Source organism: Hibiscus syriacus, unplaced genomic scaffold (genome assembly GCF_006381635.1).
Source record: "Hibiscus syriacus cultivar Baekdansim isolate YM2019G1 unplaced genomic scaffold, ASM638163v2 tig00110890_pilon, whole genome shotgun sequence".
Classification (NCBI taxonomy): Eukaryota; Viridiplantae; Streptophyta; class Magnoliopsida; order Malvales; family Malvaceae; genus Hibiscus; species Hibiscus syriacus.
Genome location: NW_024062900.1, coordinates 7,115,186 through 7,127,385, shown reverse-complemented (window position 1 = coordinate 7,127,385; position 12,200 = coordinate 7,115,186). Strand labels below are relative to the sequence as shown.

General features: G+C 34.5%; 1 pseudogene; it reads left to right on the top strand.

Annotated features, from left to right (window-relative positions):
- LOC120144677 overlaps positions 1–4,435 on the top strand; it is a 28,193-nt pseudogene extending 23,758 nt beyond the window's left edge.
- Positions 4,436–12,200: the final 7,765 nt, after the last annotated feature.

Sequence of the window (12,200 nt, the reverse complement as noted above, 5' to 3'; positions counted from 1 at the left end):
TATTTATTTCTTTCTTTCTTTCTTTCTTTCTTCTCCTCTCCAAGTCTCTTCTCTTCACTTGATTTTCGGTTCACCTGTATCCTATATATTTCAAATGTCATCCCTTTACATAATTATTATAACATTAGTGTCTACCAATAATGGTACCATGCATGCATTATTGCTTCTCGTATCAATTTTTCTTTTCTTTGCAGCATTGTTGCTGCCATGCATGCATGTAGTTTCACTTGAATAAGAGCTGACGGGGAGCGGGGAGCAAACCAAAAACACATTGCAATTTTTGCGTCTCCTTCTTGGCTGAAGACACATGGTAGTCCTGACGACACACCATAGACGCATCGAGCACAGTGCATTTCTCCTTTTAACTGTAGCAAACATCCTATTCAAACGATCAATTTCTCTAATATATTATATAAAACAATTTTTTGTTATAGTATTATAAAAATTTTGCCCGAATAGTTATAAAATTTTAAGAGTGGTGAATTTATAAAATTTTAAATTTTTTAAGGAACTACTTCCGTCTATTCTTACGTCCATTCCTGAATTAGATTTACTTAAAAATAGTAAACTTTAATGCAAAAGAAAAGAACTCAATACTTATGAGCACATGAGATTTATCAATAATTAAAAAATTACTTATCTAATAATTCAAATTAATAAATAATTTGTGTGAAGAGATTTTTTTTGTTTTGGTACTAAGAAGTTTAGGTCGGGGTGGCTCCTCCAATTCAGAGTTATGGTATACCTAAGACCCAATTAGGATTTACATAAGAATTTATAGATTGTCCATCAAGAGTGACGGTGGTAGATTCAAACTTGACCTTACAAACTCAACTTGACCTTACAAGCTCAAATTCTTGAATCTCAATTACTTATACCAACTTGGCATGTCAAGGGCATTTATAGTACAATAATAAAAGATTTTTATTGAAATTAAATCTTAGTGGACCTTAAAGTCGGATTCATCTTAAACAACATATTCCTATTAGTTTATGTGGCATTAAAGCTTTGGATTTTTATTTTATATCACATGGTTTGGAAATGTGCTAATTGTTATTTAACTCCAACCTAAACCTATCATATATCAACTTTTAAAAATTATTATACAATTTATATAAACATTTACAAATTTTTACTCTAAATTTACCATTATCTTTTGACTAAAAATTTTCAAATTGGTTCCAATAAAAAAAGAGTAAATTATACATTTAATACCTTAAATGTGACTTTTGTTTCATTTTGGTTACCCAACTATTTTTTTTAAATTCGTACATAATATTTAGTTTTGGTTTCATTTAGCCACTCGTCAATATAAAATTAACATTGATGTTGATATGTAATCATAAGATAATATCGCATCATCATTAAAAAATATCAATCCAATAATTTTGTTAATTTTTAATGGTGGGTGATCAAAATAAAAATAAAAATAAAATGTAATATTAGAAATAGTTTTGAAAAAACAATAGTTGAATGACTAAAACTGAACAAAAGCAGTAATTTGTATACTAAACTTGTAGTTTACCCTAAAATAAACAAGGAAAAGGTGTCATTTGTGTCATTCTTGTCTCTTCAAGTTGACCCTTTCTATATTTTTTTCCATATTATATATATCCAAATGGAAAAAAAAATAGAAAAAAAATTCACGCCTTTCCTTCCCCTTCATTGTTTCCTCTAAACTCGGCACTGCCTTATACCAATCAAACAACACTCATTGTTGTTTTTCTTCAAATGAACCACTGTTATCAATGGGGTTTTAAAGAAGAAAACAAAGTTTTTGTTTTTAAATTGTTCAGCGAGGAATCGGGAAGGATAGAGGAAAGGAAAAGGATGTCCTGTAAATTGCCACAGTTCAGCTGCCAACCCCAAACTTTCTCTATCAATTTCAGGCCTCATCATTGTAAGTTTTCACACTCCAAAGAACGCCTTTCTTAAAAAAAGAAATATTCAAATGGTTTGTTGCTGTATAAATGAATTTTATTCAATCTTAACTGAACTTGGAGTGATTTTATTTTTTTACTAGTTTTGAATTTAGTGAAGTCTTATTATTCATAAATGCATTTGTTTTTCATCAGTTAAAATTGAGACTGGACTGATAGTTAAGGATATTTAACCCAAAGTGAAAAGGGCCTTTTTTTTTGCTAGTTTTGTGTTGCATTATCATTCTCCCCCTTTGGATTTGTTTCAACCTGAATTTCAATTTGTTTGCTTTATTTTCGGTAGTAATTTCAATGCCATAAATATCAATCACTGTGCTAAATTTTGACTAAGTTTTGGATGATCAAACCCTATCCCATGTCAGAATGATACTTAATCAGATGGATTTAATTCTGGCCTGGTTGTAAATCCCTTTTATTTCTACAATAATTCAGACCAGTTTTTGCTGCTTTTGTGTATTTTCATACAATAGCACCTTTCTTTATCTCGAATAAGAGAGAGTTATGCAGCTTTGTCGCTTTTACGACCTCTGTTGTTTGCTCTGACTCTTCAATTTTCTTGAGGTATGGTATATGATCATCCAAGGATTGTCCAAAAATCTTGATGAAAAATTGAGCATACCCATTTCGGATATGCACCTATGTTCAACACTCACATTCGAATCCAATGAACATAGCAATTTAAATTATTCTAATACCAGCTTCATTTTCATTCCTAATGGGTTTCATTGAGCATTACCTACATGTAGATTTTTAATGCCTTGCATAAGAGACAAAGAGAAAACTGTCTCCTCAGCACCTGATGGACTAATTAGCTTAATTTGGCTTTAGAATCATATATCATTTAATCTTTCCTTTGGGGCTAGTTGTTTGATTGATTTTGCTAGAATGGATAATACTTTTCTCCTCCTAAGTAACACAATTGTTGCAAGTTTACTGATGGTCTTGCAGTTAGCAAGTTTATTGATGGTCTTGCAACTTTAGGAACCAAGATTCTTCTTACAAGTGATGAGGCTGTAATTGCTGCCGCTGCTGCTGAAGCCGTAGCTCTTGCACGAGCAGCTGTTAAGGTTTCTAAGGATGTTGCCTTGATGTTTAAGAGCTATGGTTCTTCTAAAACAGAAATTAAATCCTCAACTGATACTTCCACATCCAAGTGGGCCCTGTTTACTGAGTCCGATAGGGCTGGAATTATTGGAGATGGCCTTAAACTTGAAGAAGATCATTCGGAGAGAAATCCCACGAGAGAATCTGATGAACTAGAACCAACAAATGGCGAACTTGAACTTCTTGAGGAACAATTATCCAGAAATGTGGCATTCAGGTCAAAGTGCCAACCCGAACAAAAAGCCAGAAGAACGAGAGCAACAGAGAAGGCTGCTGCTGTCAATGTTGCTTCTGTGAAGTCCAGTTCCACCAATAAAAAAGGGTATGGTGCTTTGTGAGATGTCTCTTATGATCCATTGCGTAACTTGAGAGGGACTAATGGTACTTCCAGGCTTCTCACTGCTAGTGAAGAACTTGAATGATCAGAAGGAATACAGGTATGATAATTTGACAAGCATTTGGTAACTAAGACTCTTGTAATCACATAATCTGTCCACAGGCATATTGATAAACTAATTTTTCCTTGTATTGTCGACTTCAGGACCTATTGAAACTGGAAAAACTCCAGGAGGAGCTTGCAGAGCGATCCGGAGGATTGCCATCCTTTGCAGAGTGGGCTGTTGCTGCTGGAGTTGATCATAAGACTCTGAGGAGGCGCTTAAACTATGGCATACTTTGCAAGGACAAAATGATTAAAAACAACATACAATTTGTTATTTCAATTGCAAAAAACTATCAGAGAACAGGGATGAATTTCCAAGATCTTGTTCAGGTATGCAATCTCCCACATGCAGCTGATCTTCCTGAAGAAGAAAAAGAAATAGAAAGAGCAGCTTCAGATTATGTTTTAGTGTATTATTCTTTCTGGTTCACTCACAGAAAGGATGCCGAGGCCTTATAAGAGGCACTGAGAAGTTCGATCCTTCCAGAGGTTTCAAGTTTTCAACTTACGCTCACTGGTGTGTTAAACAGTATGTACGGAAGTTTCTCTCCGAACAGTCGAGGACAATTCGCTTGCGGGTAAGTTCTATAGTGTTCCAGTCCTAAATGCATCACCATGGAAGTCTCTAAGATAAATTAGACACTTCAATTACTGTTATAACAATATTTCTTGATATGTAGTTATTCTTGAAATTAATGCATCGAATCGGTTAACTTTGCTGACTTTCATGGCTTTGCAGTTTCACATGGTTGACGCAACCTATAGAGTGAAGGAAGCTAGAAAGCAGCTGTACAGAGAAAATGGACCACAGCCTAACAATAAAGAAGTTGCAGAGGCAACAGGGCTTTCCATGAAGAGGCTCACCACTGTTCTACTCACACCGAAGGCTCCTCAATCTCTTGATCAGAAATCGGATGAACCAAAATCTCAAACCTTTTGTCTGTCCTAATTCAAATCCTTATCCTCTCCATTTTCAACCTGTAAACATTACAATACTTCTATTCCAATTTTGGTTTCTGATCGGAGTATGTTAATATATTTTCCAGGAAGTAGTTGCGGATCCTGAAGCAGATACACCGGAAGATATACGATCAAACAGTTGATGAAGAAGGATATTGAGAAGGTGTTGGAAAGCTTGAGTCCGAGAGAGAGACAGGTGATTAGATGGAGGTTTGGAATGGAAGATGGAAGGATGAAAATTTTGCAAGAAATCAGAGAATCGATGGGTGTAAGCCAAGAAAGAGTCCGCGAGTAATCGAGTCATGTGCCTTTCAGAAGCTGAGGATCAAAACAAGAACTACACATATGGCTCGTAAGATCCCAGGTAAGGATTTATGTTGTTCTGAGTCGATATTTTTGTTGAAGCACATGTCTCAGATGCATATCCGAACATAGTTACGTGGATATGATATTTCGAGAACAGTTTAAATAGCTTTAAAAACCGAGCACTCAAGTTAGAAATATATTCTTATCCGACACGCACCCGAATCCAAGTAACATAGGTGAAGATTGAAACACACATTTCTTCATTAACGAGAGGTACAAATATACAATGGCGGTTCATAGATAAACAAATATTCTTTTGAATGAATCATTACCATTTTTTTCATTACTCAATTTGGATTCAACAATTTGTGTATGAATATTGTATTTCATGTTATTGGAGCTTACATAAGTTCTCAATTTTGTGTTTATGGGTTTGTTCGAATCAGCTTGAAACATGAATAGAATTTTCTTAAATTTTTTTACCCGGGCTGAACTAAATTCTAAAGATAATTCATTTTTTTACAATATAATTAATAAAAAGTTCAATAAAAGTACTTGTTCATGTTTAACTTCTCCGAATTACAAAAACCATGTTTTAAATATGTAATATCTGCCAAATAAGATGAATAATTCCGTTCATAAACAATATATGTTTTTTAATAAATTAAAGGAATTAATCTATGTTTTAATGGATAATTATTTGTTGCATTACAAACATATAATTCTACAAATACTGTTAAGTCAATGACAAATCTGTTTAAAAATATATTTAAAACATTCTAGAAAAATAAATAAATAAATAATACACTTATCATCATTTTAATAATATTTATAAAAGTACTTTTTATTTAAAGTTCACCAAATAATTATCCTTTGTTTATACAATCAGTCTAAAATGAATTACTATCTTAAGATGTGATATAAGATAAATTTAAAGTTCAAACATCAAATTCTATTGTTCTATATAACTTATTATATTGATTGGTAAACTATACGGATAACACTTAACTGTTGTTTCATTTTATATTTTAATTACTATTGTTTTGATTTCTTCAATCAAATTACCCAACGATCAAAATTATTCACTTAAACTTTTAACGGAGGGTGATTTGACAGTTAAAAAACTTGATATAATTATACATTTGGTATTTAATATTTATATATTCTATCAATTTGATCATAATTTAATTCAATTAAATCCCGAATTAAATTGTTGTAAGTTTGGTTATAAATTACATGTTTTATATATCTTATTCTAATTAATGGATTTATAATCAATGACTTTACACTGCTGCTCGTTCGTCGCCACTTGAGCAATTCTAGCGGGCCGCTCAAAGTATAAAATGCATTTCTCCTCAACCTAACGACTGGGTCATTCAAACTCAACCGGAGCACTGCAGTAGGCCAATACCTTTTTTGGAGGAGCAACGTATGGAAGATATATAAACTATGTTGTAATTTGAAACCAATTGAGGGTCTTAGCTGAGCAGTTCAGGCGTGCACATGTCCACTCTTTTGGAGGAAAAATAAACTAATAAAATAAATAAAAAATGATAAAATACTTTACAACCAGATAGTGATACGTGTTACAATCTAATTAAAGATTATATTTATTTTATTTGAATTAAATTAAATTATAATTAAATTGATAAAATATATAAACATTGATGATGAAATATATAGTTATACCAAAACTTTTAACTGTCATGTCACTTCTTCCGTTAAAAGTTAACAATAAATGATTTGATTAAAACATTTAAATAGTTTGATAGTCTGATTAACGAAATCAGAACATCTATTCAAACATATTTTTTAAAAGTTAACACCGTTAAAATAAATTTGTTCATTGGTTCAAATGTGGATAAATTTTATATATACTTTAAATTTAAGTTAATATAAGATTAAAAAAAATAAATTAAAGATATTTATATTTTTAAATTAAAATTAAAATTTCTTTTTTTTATATAAAATACTTATCAACTTATCATATATTTTAACATTTAATTATCAGTGTTGTTGAATATAAAAATATCCCAATAGAACGTATAAAATTATCTTCAAGTTTTAACATCTTTTTAATGAAACTGAGAATCAAAAGAAATCTAGTGTTCCAAGCTTAACCTAAGGTTTGACCCTGCTGCTCAACTGTTGGCATTTGCAGTTATCCTCGTGTAGTGCTGTCAACACTTCGACTTGCGATTTTATAAATGTGTGCGTGCAAATGTTAGCTTCCAAGCTATATTTGCCATTGCGTTGGCTACCTTATTCTGCTCACGTGGTACATAAATGATGCTTAGCTCCCAGTCTCTGTCCATCAGTCTTAGAATGTGAGGGATAATGGACGAAAATCACCCGTTATTCAGTGCTGATAAGGTCTCTTTGTTTTCTGTCTCTACAATGATGTTTCAAATAAATAATGAAAATGTTGGGAAATTCGACGAGTAATTCCCTATAACCAGATTAGTGAGATAACGAAATAAAAGCGGAAAATAATACCCGAAATTGATAATGGAGTTCGGCCAATTATGCCTACGTCTCCAGACTATTGTAAATCTTTTACTAAAGATAAAAAATTTACAGGTGTTTACAAAACACTCACAACTCACAAGAAAACTCTTTAAACTCTTTAGTATTGGGAGAAAGAAATGATTTGGGATGATTTTGAAGCTACATGGATTAGGGTATTTATAGTTGAAGCTTAAGGATTAATCTTGTAAATACCCTAAAGTACAAGGACTAAAGTTGCAATTATCCCATGCCAAAATATTCAATAAAAGTAAATGCACCGAATTCGGTGCCCCTTTTTGACCTTCAACAATCTCCCACTTGAAGACTGATTTTAATCTGTCTTCACACCTCGATCAATGTAGCAGCATTTCTGATCTTGTTACTCTAGCATCCCAACTGAAGCTGAACACAACTTCAGTTTGTCCGTAGTCATTGTCTTTGTTAACATGTCTGCCGGATTCACTAATCTTTTCAAGTTTCAAAATCTCATCTTCCAAAAGAGACCAAATAAAATGATATCGCAATTGTATGTGCTTCGTCCTGGAATGAAAAGACGGATTCTTCGCTAGATGGATAGCACTTTGATTGTCGTAATACAAGACATTGTTTTCTTGTTTCTTGCCTAACTCTTCCAAGAAACTTTAGAGCCAAACCATCTCCTTGCTGGCTTCCGTAACAGCGACATATTATGCTTCGGTTGTGGAGAGAGCAACTATCTTCTATAGTTGAGAAACCCAACTCACTGCGGTACCTCCTAAAGTATAGACATACCCTGTAGTGCTTCTTCTGATGTCAACATTTCCGGCTAAGTCGACATCTACATAGCCTGTCAGTATCGTATCTCCACCTTTGAAACAAAGTGCTTCGTTTGTGGTACCCTGCAGATATATGAGGATCCATTTGACTGCTTCTTAGTGTACCTTGCCCGGATTATTCATGTACCTACTAACAGCTCCCACTGCTTGAGGAATATTTGGTCTAGTACAAACCATGGAATACATCAGACTTCTAATTACAGAGGCATACGACACCTTCACCATGTGTTCACGTTCTTCCTCTGTCTTTGGTGAGTGTTCTTTAGAGAGTCTAAAATGAACACCTAAAGGTGTACTTACTGGTTTAGCATCTTGCATGTTTAACCTGGAGAGTACTTTGTTGATGTACTCAGCCTGTGATGACATCAAATTCCCCGACTTTGTGTCTCTCTTGATCCTCATCCCAAGAATATGCTTTACAACGCCCATATCTTTCATTGCAAACTGCTTCGACAATTTTTTCTTCAAGTTTATAATCTCTTGCATGCCTGAGCCTGCAACGAACATGTCATCAACGTACAATAATAAAATAATGAAGTTGTTGTCAAACTTCTTGATGTAGCAACAATGATCTATTGGCATCTGGTAAAACCACTACTACTCATGAAACTATCGAACTTCTTGTACCACTGTCTATGAGCTTGTTTTAAACCATATAAGCTTTTCTTCAACCTGCATACCAGGTTTTTCTTTTCTGCCTCTATTAAGCCTTCTGGCTGCCTCATATAGATTTCTTCCTCCAAATCACCATGAAGGAAAGTTGTCTTCACATCTAACTGCTCAAGATGTAGATTCTCTGCAGTTTCAATTTTCAACACCAGTCTGATTGTAGACAGTTTCACGACTGGAGAGAAAATTTCATTGTAGACAATACCTTCTTTTTGCTAAAAGCCTTTGACAACCAATCTTGCTTTGTAGCGTTTTCTCCCATCGTGCTCTTCTTTGATCCTATAAACCCACTTGTTATGGAGCGTTTTCTTGCCTGGTGGTAATTCAGCTAATTTCCATGTCTGATTTGACATAAACGGTCCAACTCATCTTTCATGGAACACTCTCACTTGACTGAATCCTCCACCTGCATTGCTTCATCATAGCACTCTGGTTCACCATAGTCAGTCAGCAATAATTAGTGCAAAGAAGGTGAATAACGCTGGGTTGGTTTAGGAATTCTGGAGGAGCGTCTCAGTTCTGGTGTGCCTGGTTCTTCTTGAACTGCTTCAGGATTGATCTGAACATCATTTCCAGAAATCTCCTCAAACTCAGCAAATTCCTTTGTTTCAGCTTTGGTATTGGAGCTACTTGATTCTATGGTTGATTTGTCTTTTTACATCACATTCTTATTGAAAATGACATCTTTACTTTTGATGATCTTTCGATTTTCATACTCCTAAAAAAGGTAACCAAACTCTTCACCATCATAACCAACAAAGACACATTTGTTGGACTTAACGTCAAGTTTACATCTTTCAGCAGAATTTATGTGTATATAAGAAATACAACCAAACACTCTTAAGTGTGAAAGGTTTATTTCTTTTTTGATCCAAACTTTCTCTGGTATTCCGCCATCCAAGGGAACTGAGGGCCTACGGTTGATCAAGTAAGCTGCAGTGTTGATAGCCTCAACCCATAGCAATTTGGGCAATCCGGCATGATCCTCATGCTTCTGGAATATTCATTCAGAGTTTTGTTCATGCGCTCTTCTACGACATTCTGCTGCAGTGTCATGGGAATTGTTGTCTCCATCTTGATCCAATTATTTGCGTATAATTCTCTGAATCTACTATTTCTGTACTCTCCTCCATTATCAGACCTCAATCGCTTGACTTTTAAACCAGTCTCATTTTCCACCATGGCCTTCCATTTTTTGAAGATATCAAAGACTTCTGATTTCTTTTTCAAAAAATAAACCCACATCTTCCTTATAGAATCATCGATGAAGGTGACATAATATAGTGAGCCTACAAGAGATGTCACTAGAGATGGTCCCCATACATCAGTGTGAACCAACTCTAACTTTTCAGCCTTGGGTGTCTTGCCAATCTTTGTAAAATTGACTTTATTTGGTTTGCCAAAGATGCAATCCTCACATAGTCCGACATATATACTCTTTAGATCCGACAACTTCCCTTTTGAAAAAAGTGTCTTCATCCCTTTCTCGCTCATATGGCCAAGCCTTTGGTGTCATAGGTTTGATTTTCCATCAACATCTACTACTGCAATGATATTCTCCAAGTTTGAGGTTTTATAGAGAGTACTAGTCTTCTTACCACGAGCAATGATGATTTCTCATTTGGTAATTGATCGCTTGTAAATGTATATGCTAAGGCAAGCAAATCTGTGCAAGTATATACAATCGATGCAAGTAATATAGTAGTGAGTGAGTATCTTCTCCACAAGGATTAAATTAGAAATATATTTTCACCACAACTAGAACTAATGTCACAGGATAAGTTCTACTAAATAATATCCTAAGAACTAATATTAATGAACTAAGAAAATGATTCAATGATTTCAGAAAGGTTTGGTTGAGGAAAAATAAATATGTAGACTAATAAAACAAGTAATGATTTAAATATAATGCAAACAACCTCACATATTCAGATGTGTCACAGAGAACTTATGCTAAACCGTAGTCTTGACAACAAATATTCTCAGTTTAGAATTACTTATTATGACTCACTAAAACTGCCTGACAGAATTACTAGGTATTCTTAGACGGATGCTACGGCAATACCTCTCGGCGTTAACTATAGACGTAGTCTCTCCTACTCTAGCATTTATCCCTTTTAGTCGTTTAAAACTCACTCCTTATCTCTAAGGTAGACAAGTTAGAACTTCACCATCCCGGATTCATTCCATTGCTCACGTTGCTCTATCTTAATTCTCTCGAATTTAAGAATCACTTATCTAGATAAAAGGCTATCTCTTGATGTTCTTACAATGCCAAGACGTGTTTTACCAAAACCCAAGGCTATCTCTCGATGCTCTTACAGTGCCAAGGTAAAATATTTAAACTATGAAAAAAACAATCATAAGCGAAACATACTTCATCATTCATAAACATAGAAATATTGTTCAGGCAAAACAAATTTTAACACCAAGTAAAGTATTCATGGTGCTATCAAAGATCATCCAAGATTCAACGTTTAATACAACCCTAAATAGATAAAAAGTTAAAAATAAAGGTAGAACAACTCCCAAAACTGGGGGCTCTGTCGCGACAATCCTGATCAGCACCGCGCCTGTCTTGGTGATCACCCTCTCTCAAGGACTGATCACTTCTATGCTATCGACTGGCTATGGAGGACACCAAGGAAAGTTGGTGGGTAGACGGTGGGAAAGCACTTAAAAAGGAAAAATCTCCCAGGGCTTTGTCTACTTTTGGAGTTTCCTTAACTAGATGTTATTAATTTCCCATACTTAAAAAGGAAAGGCGGCTGGCGGCTATAAGAATAATTGAGGCTTGCTTGCACGTGAAGTAGGTTATCCAGCTGGCGTGTGACATAGGCTGTTAGCCACACATGCTTCAGACTTCCTCAAATAAATCTTGCATTGGCGAGATAAATCTGCTCCTCACGTTCTTATCTATTCCGTTGGCCTCTGCACTTTTACATTGTCACGAATGAATTGTTCTTCCTCTGTAGGATTCATGTACAAACACAACCCAAACAACTCTTTCTCTTCAGCAGCATCAGTCAATCCAAATAAATCTTGCCTAAGCAAAACTTATCCACCACAATCTAATTTAACCTATATGCAACTAAATTCAACTAAAAATGCAGTGTATAATTTGTCTAGACGAGCAATAACTTAAGTGAAAAGACTAGGAATTAAGTCTTTTTACGGAGTTAGCACACCCTCAAACTTAAGTTATTGCTTGTACGCAAGCAATGGATACTAGTTAGAGGAGAATTAAAATTGTCATGGCAAAATAGTATTAAGAAAATCATCTGGTTTGAGATTTCAGCCCTCAACAAAAATTGTTTGGCCTCAACATGTTGACAGTCATATCAGTCAAGTCCTTTCCCTAGTCAAGATCCCTTGCTATTGTGTGTGCGTGATTGTATCTAGTTTATGCATAGAGGTAATTTGAAAACTTAAAGTAAGCAATCCTGGTTTGTAAAG